This window comes from Herpailurus yagouaroundi, unplaced genomic scaffold (assembly GCF_014898765.1).
Source record: "Herpailurus yagouaroundi ecotype Mexico unplaced genomic scaffold, PumYag 139, whole genome shotgun sequence".
In the NCBI taxonomy this organism is placed as follows: domain Eukaryota; kingdom Metazoa; phylum Chordata; class Mammalia; order Carnivora; family Felidae; genus Herpailurus; species Herpailurus yagouaroundi.
In genome coordinates, this window is record NW_024412394.1 from 8,089,054 (window position 1) to 8,107,012 (window position 17,959).

A 17,959-nucleotide genomic window follows, 5' to 3' on the forward strand; every position below is an offset into this window, starting at 1 on the left:
CCCCCCCCCCCCCCCCCGTCCTCTCTCTGGCAGCATTCTTTAGGGCTGCACTTTGGAGGCTCCCGGAGGAGACCCCCACTCACCCCTCCCAAAGTTCACTGCCTTGTCAAATGGAGCTAATCTCTTATGGGAGGAAAAAGCCTCATTCAAACTGGGGGGCGGGGGGGGGGAGCGGAGGGGGAAGGGGAGGTCTCCTTGGCTGCAGCCTGAAAACACCCTGGCCCATAATACCCCTTTTGTTCTAGGCTGGTGGGAGGGGGTGGGCGGTGGAATGAAAGAGGGGGGATATTAAAGGAGCAGGTGAAAGACATGTGTCTTCAGCAGCCAGAGATAAGCGCTTACCCCCTTCTAATCTGACTGAGGCCTATTATCTTCCTGCCACAGTCATTACTATTAATATTAAACACCCCCAACCCAGCTAGAAAACAACCTGAAGGGGCTGACTCCCAGCCCCAGCCAATTCTAGGGGGGGGGGGGGCGGCGGAGACCCTGCCCTGACACCTCCTCCTACAGGACCTGACCACCTCCACGGTCTCCAAGCCCCCTTGAACTTCCCTAGGACATCCAGCCCCCAAGGCGGCCCCCTTCTTCTGCCCCTCCCCCAGCCCCACCCAGTAGCCTCTCTGATCCCTAACCCTTTCTCTCTCTAGCAGACACCCCCCCACACTTCACCGTCATTTCTGGGGGTATCTCTCTGCCATAGCCCTCTTCTCTGCACACCTCAGGATAACATGAGGTGTTAGACAGAAGCCATGTAGACGTTTACTCCCCTGACTTTGACATCTGACAGAATTGGATTTGTATTCCAATGCCAGCATGTGCAGGCTGGGTGACCTTACCCCCCTGAGCCTCAGTTCCTCACCTCTAAAATGGGGGCAAGTTACCTAGTCCTTATGACACGGGAAGCAACAAATGAAGGACTCCTATATGCTCGATGCATTCGAACGGCTCAATAAACAGTGATGGTAACTGCTGTCATTTGGACCAAAAGCGACCCAGGGCAGAAGGTCTCCCCATTCACTCCTTCATCAAGCCACCCAACAATCACTACCCATGCCACCCTCCCCGTTGCACTCCGGAAATATGGGGGTAGAGAAAAACAATTCCTGCCTCCAAGAATTCACAAGCGGGTGACTGCGAGAGACACGTAAACAGGTAAACGCATCATTGCAGCGCTGGATAATATGAACCACAAAAGAAGCTAGTAGAAAGAGCTTTGGGAACAGGGGACGGTGAATTCCCTCTCGGTGGGTGATGTTGTGTCTACGCAACCCAAGGATGAATTGCCTATTCAGTGTCTACAGGGCGGTGAAACCAGTTACGACCTTACTCACTTCTATGGTTATAGCTCTCAAGAGGAGAAAGTCATTAGGCTTCTGCCAGGAGTGGCAGAAGGTTTAGTGGGGGCCCATACGTGGGGGCCCCCTTCCCAGCTCCCAGGGCCCTGAATTGCAGGAGCTGGCCTAAGGAACCTGCAGACACAGGAAGACGGAAATTGAGAGCTGATGTTTACTAAATGCCTTCCTCTGAGACAGCCACTGGCCTGGGTGTTTTGGTCTCTGGCCACTCACTCCTTACCACAGCCCCTCTCCCCAGCAGGCATTATTGTACCCATTTCACAGGGGAGCAAACAGGCTCACAGAGAGGAGGTGACTTTCCCTAAGATCCCACTGCTGGAAAATGAAAGAATGCATCTTCCCCTCTCTGGCTCCCAAATCCACATTATTTCCGTTCCGAGTGCGTCTCAAATTTCCAACCCCCAACTCATCCTTACCATCAGAGAAGCTTGAAAGCATTTGCAAGAGGATGAGGAAAGCAACCTGCTTACAAACCCTGGACTCTTTTGCTATCTTCTACTTTATCTTAGAAGCCTATATGAATTGTGAATTTTAAATTTTACTCCATAATATAGCTATGTGTGCTATAAGTAAAAATAATGTTTTAAGATGTCATTGATAGGGGCGCCTGCGTGCTCTGTTGGTTGAGCATCTGACTCTTGATCTCAGCTCAGGTCTTGATCTCAGGGTTGTGAGTTCTAGCCCCCATGTTGGGCTCCATGCCCAACGTGGAGCCCACTTAAAAAAAAAAACAAGAAGAGAGATAATGGGGCGCCTGCGTGGCTCAGCCGGTTAGGCATCCGACTTCGGCTCAGATCATGATCTCATGGCTCGTGAGTTCAAGCCCCGTGTTGGTCTCTGTGCTGACAGCTCAGAGCCTGGAGCCTGCTTTGGATTCTGTGTCTCCTTCTCTCTCTGCCCCTCCCCTGCTTGTGCTCTGTCTCTCTCTGTCTCTCAAAAACAAATAATAAACATTAAAAAAAATTTTAAACAAAAGATAAAATGTCATTAAAAACTTATCCAAGGGACTCCTGGGAGGCTCAGTTGGTTAAGGATCCTACTCTCGATTTCAGCTCAGATTATGATCTCACGGTTCATGAGTTCAAGCCCCACATCAGGTTCTGTGCTGATGGCACAGAGTCTGCCTGGGATTATCTCTCTCTCTCTCTCTCTCTCTCTCTCTCTCTCTCTCTGCCCCTCCTCTACTCTCTCTTGCGTGTGCTCTCTCTCAAAATAAATAAACTTAAAAAAAAAACTTTCCCCAAAAATCTTGGACTAAAATTTGAGGCTCTAAGAACATGGGCCAAGTTTATTCTGTTCTGCCTCCTTACGGGAGGGCGTTTGTTGTTTTGTGTCTGTTTCTGTGACTTATTTATTTTATAACTGGAAGTTTGTACCTCTCAATCCCCTGTATCGATTTCACCCATCTCTGCACCCCCACCCCCTTGGGCATCCACCAGTTTGTTCTCTGTATTCCGGAGTCTACTTGTTTTTCCATGTGTTTGTTCATTTGTCTTGTACCCCTGTCCACTTTTGGTGATTGCACCCTGTTCCTTCACAGAATGGCTGCTCCCCCATTCCATGCAATTCTATGGGGCTACCAATCACAATTCCCCATTCCACCTGCCCCCCCCCCCGGGGCAGGGGGGGCACAAGCACCAAGCTGAGCCAATCATTGCACACCGTTTTCCTAGCACTTGATTTGCCTAAGAAGTGGGCACATGACTGAAGCTAAGCCAATAGGAGTCTTCCTCTAGGATTTTATAGGCAGAGGGCATTGGAAGTCATACATGCTCTCTTTCTTCTGGGCAAAGCCCTGACCTCCCTATCCCTCCCCACTCCCAGTGGGGAGGAGGCGGCGGGGGGGGGGGGGGGGGGGGAGGCTATTGTATACTAAAACACAAAGCCAAGATATGGATGAGGTCAAGAGAGAACGCAAGAGAGAAAGCTGATGGTATCTTTTGAGGCATGACAATGTCTAAACTGTGCCCACACTCCCACCCCATGTGTGCGTGCACACATACACACACTCCTTCCTGGTTATTTGAATCAATAGATCCTTTCCTTTTGCTTTAACTATTTGGAGATGGGTTTCCATTACTTGTTTGCTAAGCAGCACCTCCTGGAACATTCAGTCCTACTGAGCTCCTCCCCACTGACCAGCACCTGCTGGCAAGAGAAGGACCAGGGGCCCCACAGGCTTTGGGATTAAGGAAGCTCAATTTATATGCCACACAGGTGTCACTTCTTCCATCAGGGACCTCTAGGGGCTCTCCCTCACAGTTTTGGGCTGGAAAGAACCAAAAGCAGAGGGATGATAGGAAATCTATTCTAATCAGAGAGCTTTCTGCTGTCTTCAAGGAAGACTGCCCTGGAAACACATCCCAGGACCCCCTTCTCTGAGATGTTGCAAGTTCTTTCTAGCTGCTTTGTCCTGCCTTAGTGGGAGCTGGACAATATCGATCTTTCTTCTGTTCTCTTCCTTCAGAGGCTTCACTATTCTTTTGCCCTTGTTCGGTTCATGCAGGCTGTGTGTACTATGTACTGGTTAAGAGCCCAGGCTCTATGGGGCGTGTGGGTGGCTCAGTCAGTTAGGCATCTGACTCTTGATTTCGGCTTAGGTCACGAGCTCACAGTTTGTGGGATCGAGCCCCACGTCACGCTCTCCACTGACAGCACGGAGCCTACTAGGGATTCTCTCTCTCCCCCTCTCCCTGTCCCTCCCCTGCACATGCTCATGTGCTCTCTCTCTCTCTCAAAATAAATAAACATTAAAAAAAAAAAAAAAAGGAGCCCAGGCTTTAAACAGGATCAAATCCAGGGGCGCCTGTGTGGCGCAGTCGGTTAAGCGTCCGACTTCAGCCAGGTCACGATCTCGAGGTCCGGGAGTTCGAGCCCCGCGTCGGGCCCTGGGCTGATGGCTCAGAGCCTGGAGCCTGCTTCAGATTCTGTGTCTCCCTCTCTCTCTGCCCCTCCCCCGTTCATGCTCTGTCTCTCTCTGTCCCCAAAAAAATAAATAAATGTTGAAAAAATATAAATAAACAGGATCAAATCCTGGCTCAGTTACGGTGTGACTTCGAGCAAGTTGCTTACCTTCTCTGGGCGTCAATTTCTGCATCTTGGAAATGGGAATGATTCTATGAATTAATGCGTGTCAAGTGCTGAAGCCATCCCTGGCACACAGTAATCACTCAACAAATGTTACCTGTGATTATTATATGCTAATGCTGTGTGTCTGTCTGTGTCTGTGTCCGTGTCTGTGTGTGTCTAGCCTCCTCCATAAGGCTGCGAGTTCCCTGAGCACAGGAGACAAACCTTGTTCATCTCTGAAGGCCCAGACTCATTGAGAGGGTGCTCGAAAGATGTTTGTTCATTCAACGAATGGTAAATGAACGAAGGTTGTTGGCTGAATACTCTGAGAATGTGAATCTTGATTTCTGTCCTCAGGTCTCTCCATAGCCTCATGTGGGTAATCTTTAATTCCCCCTACCCCTCCCCCCCAGAGGGACGCTTTGTTAGGCAGACGAGGTCTTGCCACAGAGTAACAAAAGAAGCAAAAGCAGTCCGCTCTGCCTTGGGTAGGGTCCTTGACGGTGTCCCAGGCTCTGTCACAACACCACACAACGCTGTGAGGCAGACAGGGCAAAGGTCGTGACAGATGAGTAAACTGAGGCTTAGGGCAGTTATAGGACTTTCCAAGGACAGACACAGCTGGCTTGTGTCCCAGCTGAGGCCAGAGCCCGGTCACCAGACCGCTGGACTTGGATAGACCTCTGTCAACCACATCCCAGTGGCTAGATGCTCTCTCCCTGTTCCATCCTGGCTGGGGGCGGGGGGCGGGGTGGGGAGAGGAAGGGGAAGCCCAGAGCCCAGGCGTGACAGTGACTTCAGCACACACAATGGCCCATTGTGCCCCCCCCCCACACACACACACACAACCGCGTCTCCCCTCCTCCTCCACCACGCCCAGCACACGGCGTCCTGTTTACCTGCCTCCAGGACCTGGCTCCGTCTCAGGTGCCACTCCAGCTGGGCCTACGCACGGACACTGCCAAGCCCTCTGCCCACGAGCCTAGGCCTGGCAGTGGCACCTTCCTGGGGACTCCCCCCAGCCTTTGTCCTACCCCCATGCCCTTCTACCCCACCATGGTCACCCCCTCTCGGCTCATAGCACTGCGGAAATGGTTCCTGATGATCAGAAGTGGGTCCTCAGTGACCACAAGAGCCCCCAGCACGTGTGCCTCCGGGAAGGAAGAGCTTCTCCCAGCCTCAGAGGTGGGACCTGCTATTGGGGAGGAGGCGCGTTGGGGGCTCAGTGTCAGCTAGACTTAGAAAAGGCTTGCTCTCCTGCCCTCCCCCCTCTCCCTCAGCCTGGGTTTCTGACGGGGAGGCGGCAGCATGGGAATAGCCAGCCTGCCAGCCTCTGGGGACAGAAGACCCATATAAGGTGCTCTTTTGGTCCAACTGGGATGCAGTTCTCCCACCAGTCTCGGAGGTCAGAGGTCAAGGGTCAGGGCACCACCAAGACCTTCAAGGACAGACTCCCAGCCCAGAGGACAGATGGAGAGGCACAGATCTTTAGTCCTAGGTCCTTTTCGGGGGTCAAGAAGCCAGGTGGAGGTGAGAGGGGGAAGCCCGGGGAAGGAGTCAGTTCAGCCACACATTCTCGAGCTGCTAGGACTGTGGCAGAGGAAGAGGAGGAGAAGGAAAGAGGATGAACAAGGGGGGCAAGCAGGGAGAAGGACAAGGGGGACACCACCGAGAAAAGCCAAAAGCTGGTGAGAAGTGGGAGGGCAGAAAACCATACCCTCAGATGCCCAGCCTCCAGAAAGGAAGCTGAGGTTCCCCCAGCTCGGAAGAGAAGCACCAGAGGCTGCGGGGGAGTTTAGAGAGCGTCCAGTCCAACCCACTTGCTTTATTTATGAAAAAGCCCAAGGCCCAGAGCGGGGACGCGTCTTGCCCAAGGACACACAGCAAGTCAAGGCCCCACCCAAACCGGAGGCGCAGAACAGCGGCTCCAGGCCAGAAGACTCTCCCTGCCTTTCTGCTGAAAGGGGGACAAAAAGAGCCTTCCAATGGTCCTGCTCTGTCTGGCTTCCAGAGATGTAAGAGCCGGAAGAACGGCCCTCGGCCCTCGTGGCTCCCCCAGCCTGGAGCCAGGTTTCGGAGGGAGGAAATGGCCCATTAGCGCCCACCAGCCGCCACGCACAGCGCTGTCTACCTGGTGTCGCATGAGCCCGGGGTTTGACGGGCTTTCTATTTTCCGCATCCATTTCTTCCACCACGTACTCTGTGGGCCCAGCACTGTGCCAGGCCCTCGGGTGGGGGGTGGGGGAGCAGGCAAAGGGAGAACAGCAGGAGGGCTTACAAGGTGGTCTGCCCGTATCCTTTGGAAGACAACCAGTTAAAGTGGACACGCATTTGGAGCTCACCTCAGGCCAGCTGCTCGTCCTCTCTGGCCCCCATCGGATCCTCACAAAGCAGTTACTATTGTGGATCCCGCTTTTTAGATAAACTGAGGCTCCGAGAAGCTACGAAGGCCTGGATCCCACAGAGCAGGAAGCCGAACCGTACCATCTGGCTTCAGAATCCTCGTTCTTACCCACCAGGCTGTACTTCCCCTGATGCTAGAGCAGTGAGCCCCTCTCCCCCCCCCCCCCTGCCACCACCCTGCATCCATCACACCCGTCCTTCCATCGGAGCCCAGCTGAGGGACTCCCTTCTCCCTCAAATATGTCCCTTGGGCCCTTGTTTTCTGCCTTGTCTTAGAATTAATGGTTGGCATGTCTGTCTCCCTGGCAAGTTTAAGGGCAGAAATGGTCTTTGATCATCTCGGAATCCCCAGCGCTCAGCACAGTGCCTGGCACAAGGCAGGTGCCCAGCTGGAAGATGTGACATCTGCATATGAACAGAAGATAAGTCCCAGTCAAGGCTTAGGCCTTGGGGTGGGGGGAGGGAGGCAAGGGGTCCCATCCGTCTCCAACTCCTCATCCTAGCGCACTGCCTGGCATACAGTAGGTGTTCATAATTGCCTACTGGAATGAGCACAGTCAATATGGAGGATGCTCCGGATAGAAGTCTTCTGTGGGTCTGGAGGGTGGGGTCAGGAGGTCTGGGACTGCATCTGGATTTGGGGTCAGAACTGAGTGTCTCTCCTCAAGAAGTCTGAGGCCCAGCCAGGCCTCCAAGAGAGACTGCCGAGGACTGAGAATCAGGAGGTGGAGGGGGGTGGGGGGTGGGCAGCTGTTTCTGGGGACTCTGCAGGGAGTCAGGAGCGGCAGGGGTGGGGGGCAGTGGTGAGAGAGGGCAGGCTGGAGCTGGTGTACATTTCCCAGCCTCTTCTGTTTACAGGTGCCTGAGGACACTACCCTGGGCCTGTAACGGTCACTACTAACTTTGTATCCCCAGGGACAGGGCAGAGGAGCCACAAATGGTGGTGCCTTGGGCTCCAAGGTCTAGAAGAGCCACAGAAACTAAGAGATGGACAGAAAGAGGTGAGGAGAGAGACCCAAGGAGGCTTCTGGGGAGGAGAGGGAAGGTTACCGCGGGAGAAGTCTGCACTCCCAGCAAGCCATGCCTCTGGCTTCAACCCCACTGGGCTGGGGTCCCAGGGATTTATTGACTAATCCTCAATGATACACTCTCCCTGATTTATTCTCTCTCTGGCTAGCACCCTCACAAGATCCCATTGTCTCCAGACACGGCTGGCCCAGGGCCTCCACCGCAGGGCCTCCTGCCTCCCATGCATTTCCGGGGGGGGGGGGGGGAGGAAGGCGCGCCACCACCAGGCACCGAACCTTCGCTTTGCTCTCCCCGCCCGAGGGTCAGGCTGCCAGGCCACGGGGCAGTGCCAGGCACGAGGCTGACGGCACCTAGTCAACTCGAGGAGCTGCCGGTGAGCAGGGTGACTGCCTGGGGCTGCTGGCATTTGTGCCTGGCTGATGCAGTCGCTCCGCGAGTCTGAGGGGGGAGGCAGGGGCGGGTGGGGGCGTGTCACCAAGGAAGTGGGTGTCAGGGGTGCTGAGCGAGGGGGCAGAGGAAGGTCAGAGTGGAGGTTTTCACTGATCCGAGTGGGCGGGAGTAAAGAGAATTCATAAAAAGTTTCTTTCTTCTTTAATGGTCTTTTTTCCCTATCCGAGGGCCCGGGCGCGGGAGGTGAGGGAAGACGGGCGGGGGCAGGGCAGGCCCTCCACAAGTGACACTTAATTCCCGGTCTGGACTGGGCCGGCATTTGAAAGCAGCTAAATTAGCAAAACAGAAGTCAACTGTCGATTGCTTCATTGGAGGATTAAGTGTGATAAATGGGGGGTTTGTTCGCTCCCAGGTCCAGATGTTGTGTCTAAGTGAGGGGTTTTTTTTTTTTTCTTTTCTTTTTTCTTTCTTTCTTTTTTTTCTTTTTTTTTTTCTTTTTTTTTTTTACATTCTTGGCCCAGGGCCCATATATATTTTGGATACTGCTGGGAGTATATAATATCATTGGAAAATGATGCGGTCTGCTAACCTTTTAAATAACATTTCCTCCCTCCTCTATTTTCTAATAGTTTGTTTTTCTTTCCATGTTTGCCTTTTATTGGGGGAAATTTTTTTTGGAAATTAATGAGGCTCAAGTTTGGAGAGCAAAATAAAAAAAAACTTTTTTTTTTTTTTTTAAGGGGAGTGTAAGCGGCAGAGGGGTGTGGAATGAGGCTGGGCGGGAGGAGGACGGCTCTTTGTATCTTTTAAAACTTTCCTGGGTTTTTTTCCCTTTTTTTTTTTTTTTTTTTTTTTTTATCTTCCTGCGGAGGCTGCCCGCGGTCCTGCGGCTGGGCTGCGCGGTGGCGCGCGCGGGCAGGGAGCCCGGGACTCTCCGCGGCGCCCGGCGCCCGCTCGCCCAGCCCGGGGCCTCGGTGCTGCGCGCCGCGGGCCTCCGGGAAGAACCTGCCCGGCCCGACGTGAGACCGGGTGGGGGTGGGGGCGCCTCCTTCCTGAGTGAAACCTACGGAATCCGGCAGGAATTCGGGCCTCCCAGATTTAAGAAAACAAACAAAGGAAAGATTGTCAGAGAGGGGCCGCCAAGAGCCGCCGGGCCGCCGAGCTGCCCTCCGCGCTCACCCCGGGGGCGCCCGGGCCTCCCGGCGGGGGCGGAACACGAGGCTGGAGTGGGGGGGGGGGGGGGGTGAGGGCTCCCCCGGGTGGTCCCCGGTGGGCTTCCCTGAGCTGGGCCTCGGCTAACCTGCCGTCCCCCCCGGTCCCAGGGCGCCAGGGAAAGGAGAGTGTCGCCGGAGTGGCTGCCTGGTGGAGGAGGGGTCCTGCGGGAGTCATTTGGGGGCAATACCCAGCTGCGAGGCAAGCCCCCCGCAGAGCCCCATCCCGCTCCCGCCCGCCGTGTCCAAGCCCCTAAACCACGTTTGGAGCTGAACTGCACGGCTCAAGTTCCTTTGTGGGTGAGGGCTCTTCCTCCGCGCAGCCACCTAGGTTCCTCGAGGCCAGGACTAAGTCCCCGTGCGGGCCCAGTGTAGGAAGAATCTAGGAAGAATTATAAAAAGGGAGAATGTGAGAAGGAGGCTCTGTAAAAACAAGAAGGGAGGACACCTGTAACGCAACAGGACCCGGCGGTACACATATGGGTCTCCAGGGCCCGGTGCTCTCCGGCCCGTCTCTACGCGTTTACCTCTCCCTCACGACTCTACTCTCCGGTCAACGCCCCCTGCCTCTGTTTCCCGGTCTTTCCTTCTCTCAGTGTTTGTGTCTTGCGCCCTCTCTTCTTTCTCTGCTCCTAAATCCGAATGCGGCTCAACATTTCTGGTTTCCCCTTTGTCTCTGTAGCTCTGTCTCCTTTTGAGATTGTCTCTGTTCCTTTCTGTCTGCCCTCTCTTCGTGTGCCTCTGTCTCTGAGTCTCCCTCGCACTTTCGCTCTTGCTCTCTCGCCCTCTCTCCTCCTCCTCATTCCCCTCCGTCTCTCCACCCCGCCCCCGCCCTAGGTAGTTCTGCGGACGGGCCCCGGGCCAAGGCCGCCCCCGGCAGGGCCTTGCCCGCGCTGACAGAGCCTCGCGCCCGCGGCCCAATTAGCGCGCCGCGCGAGGGACGCGGCATCTGGAATTGCGCTGCGCTCACGGCCAAGGCCGATTGTTTAGTCTGCGCGGCGGGGCGGGCGGCCCGCGCGGTGGCCCCACATCTGGAGCCGTGGCCAGACGGCCCTGCTGGCGGCTGGCCGGGGTGCGTGTGCATTTTTAACTCTGGGATTTGCTGACAAGTTAAGAAGTCAGAAAGTCAGTGGCGGCGGGAACTGGCGAGGCGCGCAAGGAAGGGAGGGGCAGGCCGAGGCTCGGGCGCACACGCCGCCAAGGAGACACGCTCCCGGGGCGCGCACAGCCGCTTGGCGCTTTGGCCCAGCGTGGCTTTCCCCAAAACTGCCCCCACCCGCTGCTTCCCAGCGCCACAGCCGCGTGTTGACTTTTCTTCCGGATTGCTTCCCTCCCCCGCCTTTATCCACTCCCATTTCTCCTTCCTCTCCGTTAATTAAGTGGCTGAGTTATCCCAAAATCCCACACTCCCCAGCGGGTTGGAGCTCCTTGGAGGCCAGCCTCTAAGGAGGAAGCCTGGGAATCTCAGGGCTCCCACGCTTTGGTGGGAGGACACAGAGGCCCAGAGAGGGCCAGCGATTTGGCCGAGGTGGCTCAGCAGTCAAGTGGCAGGCTAGGATCAGAGGCCAACTCTCTTGACCCCTAATATGGTTCTTGGCCCAGCTCTGGGTCCCTCTTGGGGCTGGTCCTGACTAATGAGTATTCTTACATCGTCATAGTTCCTTCCCATTCTTAGAAATGTGCTTTTGCACTTCTACTCATTCATTTAACAAATACCTGCGGCTCACTGCTGGCAAGGCTTGGGGACTACCCCTATGGATAAGACTAGCACGTTCTTATGCTACAGAACTTACACTGGAATGGAGAAGACAGAGATGTGGGGGAGACAGACTTCACAGTGGATCAAATAAACTACTCAAAGTTACTGTCAAGGAGCAGGAACAAAACAAGTAATGTTTATTGAGCATTTATTATGTCCCAGGCACTAGTAAAGGTATTCGCATTAGGGGCACCTGAACGGCTTCGTTTCTTAAACATCTGACTCATGGTTTCGGCTCAGGTCATGATCTCACGGTTTGCGGGTAAGTTCGAGCCTTCGATGTCCAGGATCCATCATCCAGGCTCTGTGCTGACAGCACAGCACAGAGGCCCCTTGGGATTCTCTGTCTCCCTCACTCTCTGCCCCTCCCCCCTCTCAAAATCAACAAACTTTAAATCTGCTCACACAACATTCTAAAAAACAAAACAAAACAAAACAAAAACAAAGGTATTTGCATTTGCACTAACTCGTCCATTCCTCCTAGTGTTCCGAGGAGGTACCTATGGGTCCCCACTTTGCAGATGGACAATCAGAGGCCCAGAAAGGTTAAGTGATTTTCCCAAGGTCACACACATTCACACGTGGTGGAACTGAGGTTCAGGTTCAGGCTTGACTCCGGAGTCAGGCGTCTTAGCTTGCAAGAGACTGCAGGAGAACTTCCTGGTTGTCCACAACTGGATAACTGGCATCCAGGTAGTATACCATTTCCTCTCGCAGCAGAACAAGAGTTCACCAGGCCTCTGCCGTAATGACCGTCGTTAACATTCGCGTATACCTCCCATTTTCATCAGCCATTTTCCACTCGGTCACCGCGACTTAGATGTAAGCATTATTATCATTTCCATTTCCACATCTGCAGACTGAGGCCGGCGACTGTCCCCAAGCTTCCTGGGAATGAGGACTTCCTTTTCTTTCCAGTTCTGGTCTGTTTTTCTCTTGTTCTGTTTTCCGTGGAAACAGACCTCAACAGCCACTCTCATCCCCGGGGAATCGTGACTCCATCATGCCTTCGAGATGTCTCCCCAGGAGTGTCCTGGGAAGACAGCCCTGCTTTTCTGGTTGAACAGACCTACTTGAGCTACATAGCCACACAGGGTTAGGAACTTTGGGATCCATCCGGTTCCTAAGGTGTCCCCCAACACGGTCACATTCCCTCTCTTGAGATGGGAGATGTGGGGTAGAGCACGTCTGCTTTCCTTGAGTCACAAACTCATTTGAAAATTTGCTGGAGGCTGCAGATCATCAACTTTGAGTGGTTCACGTGCCCGCATATACTCACACACTCGATTCCCACCTGTTTCCAGGAGATTTAGGGGCTCCTCAAACGTATCCATGGGCATCCTAAGGATTCCAACACCCCGCCCCCCTCATATGGAGCATCTCTGTACTAATGGTTTCTACATTCCCCAGCCATTGGCAACCTCCAGTGCACACCTAGAAATAAGCCACACAGCATCCCTGCGGATGCCTTTGGATCCTTTTGGGATTCTTTCCACTGAAGAGTCAGCAGTTTGAAGCCCTTTGGCCTTTTCTTTCCCGATCCTTTACCTTGGAAGTTGTCACGTGATGGAAAGAGGCGGGAGGCATCCCTGTAGGGCCAGGGAGCGCACCTGTGTGTTTTGACCACAGAGGTGTGTGAATAGTGTGGCTCTTGGATAAAGCCTGGATGGAGGAACTGCTCCCCTGCCCAGCATCGTCACAAGCCACACCTTACCACTTCTCAGCAGCCACTCCCCACCCCGCTAAAGATCATTCCAACTTGTCACAACAGGGCTCCGGGCTAAACAGACAAGGTGGCGATGGCCTGATTTTACAGAAGGAGCAGGTGGGGCCCAGAGTGGCTGTAAGTCTCTGTGTCACACGATGAGTTCAACCTTGAGCAGCGGGGAAAGTCTAGGTTTTCCCATTTCTTAACCCAACCTCCTTGTAGGCACCAGTGATTATGGTGAGCCTACGGTGTGCAAAACCCTGTGCTGGAGGCTGTAGGGACAGAAAAGTGAAGAACTCAGCCGAAGGGCACTATTGAAGCCCCACCCATGTCCCTGGGCCCACCTCTTAGTTCATCTGCAGGCTGTCAAGGCCAGGAGGCAGGGGGCCTGGAGTTGCCTGCCCCAGCTAGCTTTTCTGCTTCCTACCTGCACCGTGTTTCCAGTGCTGGGACCCCGGGGTAGCTTTACTCAGCCTATAGGGTAGCTGGGAGGGGCCAGGGACTTATGGCCCCAGGGACAACTCTAACTGAGGAGGGCAGGAGCAGATGGAGGAAGGGGCTGGCTGCCTCAGCACTCTTTGGGATGATTCTATAATGTGTTCTCACGGTCCTTCAGCGAGCCCACATTGCCACAGTGTGAGTCATTCATGGACCATCCTTCATTGGCTTATCTCCCTTCCCTTCCCCATCCACCCCCTCCCCCGCCCCCAACTTCCAAGGACTACCTTCCAAATAAACTACCTGCACTGAAGCTCTGGCTTCAGAGACTCTTTTCAGGGGACCCAAACTAGGACACACATACACACGCAGCCGTGTCTCTGAAAACACAGGGCACAGAGAAGCGTGTTGGCCAATCATGACTGGGAGCACCGATAATAAATACTGATGTGCACACGTTCTTAGACTGGGCCCCTCACTTTGCCAAACACATTCATTTCACACTCGCTTCATTTAATCCCTGCGACCATCCCATGATTATACCTGTTTTACAGAGTAAGAAACTGAGGCTGACAGTAACCTTCCCCAGATCCCTCTGCTTAGTGGTGAAGCCTGGCTGTATGCTCAGACCTTTCTGTCTCCAAAGCAGCCCCATAATGACCACACTGGGCTCTCAGGGGCCAGTGTTGGAGGAGCCCAGCAAGGTCCAGAAGGACTAGGGGTAGGGGACTTCCTGGAGGAGGTGGGGCTTGGCTTGGGCTTGCAGGACAGGGTAGGCTTTAACTGCTCTGATGGGAAGGAGGGGGAAAGTTCTGAACAGGGTTCGAAAGTGTGAAGGACTTTGAAAAGAACGGTGAGGAGCTGGGTCTGGCTGCCCAGGGATCTGTGTCTAGGAATTGGAGCAGGTCAAAGCCTGGCTGTGGCCGCCTGAATATCAGCTCAGACAGATGGCTCTTCCTTTCCCCTCCTGCTGATTGGCCTGTGTGGGAGAGGGCTCGGGAGCAGGGACGGAGGCGGTTGGGGACTAGCCAGAGGAGTCCCGCTGTCCACCTGGCCTCTCCCCTGTTTCCCAGCCAAGCACCCCGCGGGACTCGATGATCCCCCATTTCCAAGTAGTAAATAGATGTATAAAGCAACCATTTCCATTTAAAGCTCTGCAGACCGTAGGGAGGAAGGCCTGCAGGCCATCTGGGCCCTTGTTTGGCAATGTTTGTGCTCACAACAAACCTGATAGACAGAGATTTATCACCGTTTTCATTAGCTGAGGTTCGTTTGGTTTGCTGCTTTTCTACCACAGCACCCCCTCATCCCCCCCACAACGCTCCAGAGTTACAGATTTATGGTGAGTGGGAGGGCCAGGGACTGGGGGGAAAGGGAGGAGGGGGCTGAGAGCAAGGTGTGGGCTTGGAGCAGGGGGCAGGGGGAAATTAGGGGCTCTGGAAGGTGGGTTGTCCAGAAGCACACCAGCTCCAGAGAAAGGACTGAGGGAAAGAAATGTGTGTGTGTGTGTGTGTGTGTGTGTGTGTGTGTGTGTGTGAGTGTGTGTGTGTGTGTGTGTGTGTGTGTGTGTATTAGGGAGTAAGGAAAGACATCTGCAGCAACACCCCCCCCTCCCACAGGCACACACACATCTCATAATCACCATAATTGTTAAGCATAGAGGCTATTGACATTCTAAGCCATCACTACCAATGCTAGGCCAGAGGGTCCGGAAGGACACACGACTAGGGCAACCTCAGGGTCCGCTCGGGTCTGAACATAATTCACAAAGGTCTATACACCGTTCCTCCTGTGTTAAGACACTGTCCTGGGGCTCTAGATACATTAACTCATTTCGCTCTCAAACCAACGCTCTGGAGCAGACACCAGGGTTTTTGCTATTCTGCCCCCCCGCAGGCTGTGCCTCGCTCTTCTGGAGGAAGGAGCCTGGACATGTGTGTTCCGGGATGTTGCAGAAATCATCTTTATCCCTGGATGTGCCTGTGGCGCTCCCACAAGCACCGACTGGGAACCCCTTCCTCCGTTTCTTTCCAGCTCCTCTGCTGCACAACCGCTGCCACCAGTCAGGCTCTGTGCCCGCGTGGACCTTGCGGACCCTGGCTCGGCGTCCTTCCCCACCTCCCGCCTCCTCCCTGCTCTGCCCTCCCCACACCTCCACGCCTCAAAATTCCTCCAGCCTTCAAGTCCATCCTGGCGTCCCCCCCCCCCCCCGGTGAGGCCATTCCTGAGGTTTCTCAATGTGGTCAGGCCTTCCAATCAGAGACACTCAGAGCTGCCCTTTGAAATTATCTGAAAAAGAGGAAGAAGCCAGAGAACAAGGGCTCCCCGCCCTCGGAACGGAGCTCCTCTACCTTTTACGGCAGAGTCCTGTGTTGTATTTCATTAGAGCCCAGGTCCCATATTGAGAGGAAGAAAAGGTTTAACCCAGTGATCAATCCGAACGTTCTCATCTTATGGATGAGAAACCAAGATCGGAGAGGGTAAGTGACTTGTCCAAGCCCACACAGTGAGTTCACAGGGCCAGAAGGCTGAGGCTCCCTTTATGTGATGTTCCCCCCAGTGTGAGCGTCCGTCTTCCTATGAGACTGTGAGCCCTAGAGGGAAGAAGCCAGAATCAAACATCTCTGTCTCCAGCCACAGCTGAGTGTCATTTCATGGGTTTTTGCTCCCCAAATCAGGCATCCTTCCAAGAAGCACATGTCACCAATTTGCGTCCGTGGTGCCCAGTAGAGACAGGTTATGGGGCTGCGACAGGGTGGGGGCAGGACAGCTCCTTGTCCCTGGAGAATCCCCTCTGACAGGAACCCACACCACCGAGAAGCTTTGCCTCAGAGTTTCCAACATACAAAGGACCTTCCTTTCCTTCCAGATCCACCCAGCCTGCGTCTCTAGAAAACAGAGGGTTGTTTTGTTTGTTTGTTTTTGCCTGGACAGCTCTCGGCTATAATCTGAAGGAAACCAAAGGAACTTCCTTTCCCCCAACACACCAGGACGTCAACCTACCATCTTCCTGCTAAGTGGCTGCAGCTCCCGCATCAAAGTGCCTCCTTTGGGATAGGGCCTTGTCCCCAGCAAATCTAAACCCCAAGCAGGAATGCCACCGTGGGCACTGAATGAGGCCAGATCCCTCATAGGGGAAAGAGAGTGCCCCCCCAGCCACACATTCCTGGGTTCTAGTTCTGGCTCTGCCCTGGGAGATCCGGGACAGGTTACTTAACCTCTCTGCTGGTCTCCCCGTATGTGACATAGGGACAATAGCATTGGGAACAGTGCCCATAGGATGGTTACAGAGACTGAATGAAATCACGAGTTGAGGGCACTCAGCACAGTGCTGGGTGCAGTCTCGCCCATTGATACGAGAACTAGCGAAGCTTCCAGGGAAAAAGAGCCCAGGGACAGCGGAGCTTGAAGAGACAGAAGACAGGGGGGATCACCCAAAACATCAGACAGCCCTGGGGGCGAGGCGGTCCCTGGAGGGGGCTTAGGGGGAGGGGCCGCCCGACCACTGAGTGCCCTCCCCCCCCCCCCCATGGGAGTCCCGAAAGTGGGAAAAGAAAGATCTGGCACCAAAACAGACTTTGATTCCTTCCTTGGTTTGGCAGGAACGCTTAGCTTGGCTTCATGTTCCCTCAAAGGGGCCATTTTATGTGATAGTAATAACAAATGTTTTATAGCACTTACTGTGTGCCAAACAGTCACTGCATCTATCCCCTCCCCATACCCTGTGAGGTGGGGTAATTAGGGATAATTATCACCCGCCAGTCCTACAAGTACTGAGGGGGGCTATGCAACTGGCCAGGGACCGCTCAGTCCTCAAGAGCAGAGCCCGGGCTTTGCACGGGGCAGTCTGACTGGAGTCCCTTCTTCGAACCCCTGGGCCCGGTCTGCTTTCTCCCCAGCCCCCTGTCCAGGCCACACCATCCAAAGGCCTCCCTAGACTCCTTTCCCCCTGGGGCCACATCAAGTCCGCATTTCTCGCTATCAGGCTGGGATCTGATTCTCTTTCCAGTTCGATGGAAATTACCAAGCCTAGGGGCCCCTGGTGTGGGGTGTGGAGGGAGGGAGAGTGCACAAGGCAAATAAGACATAATCCTGGCCCTGGGAAGTTTTCCACTCACCCCTTCTGGACCGGGCAAAAGTACAAATGGAGGCCCACATTCCATATGTCTAAATATTTAAAAGTTATAAATCAAGTTAACAAACTGTTAAATAAAATATGTTCTATTCTCCTATGCTGACACATATACCTTCTAAAGATCTGGAAAGCCAGGTTCAAATTTAGAGTTCTCAGGCTCCTTGGAGCTCTGCACAGGGCAAGGCGGGGAGAAACTGCCTCTGTGCTCCCCCAGCTCCTGCCTCCCCCCTTCCCTTCTCTTCCCATCCCCCACTGCACCTGAAACTTTGAAGCGCTTCCGGATGTGGACGCCCTGGGCCGCCAGCCGCTGGGAGGGCGAACCGGGGGAGGCAGACTGCCCAGGCCCCTCACGCAGACTCCTGTCCCTCTCCCGGAATTCGGGGCTCTGGGAATCTGGAGAGTGATCTGGAAGGAGGGTGGCTCCCTGGGTAGACTCCTTGCCTTGTAAGAAGGGGCAGA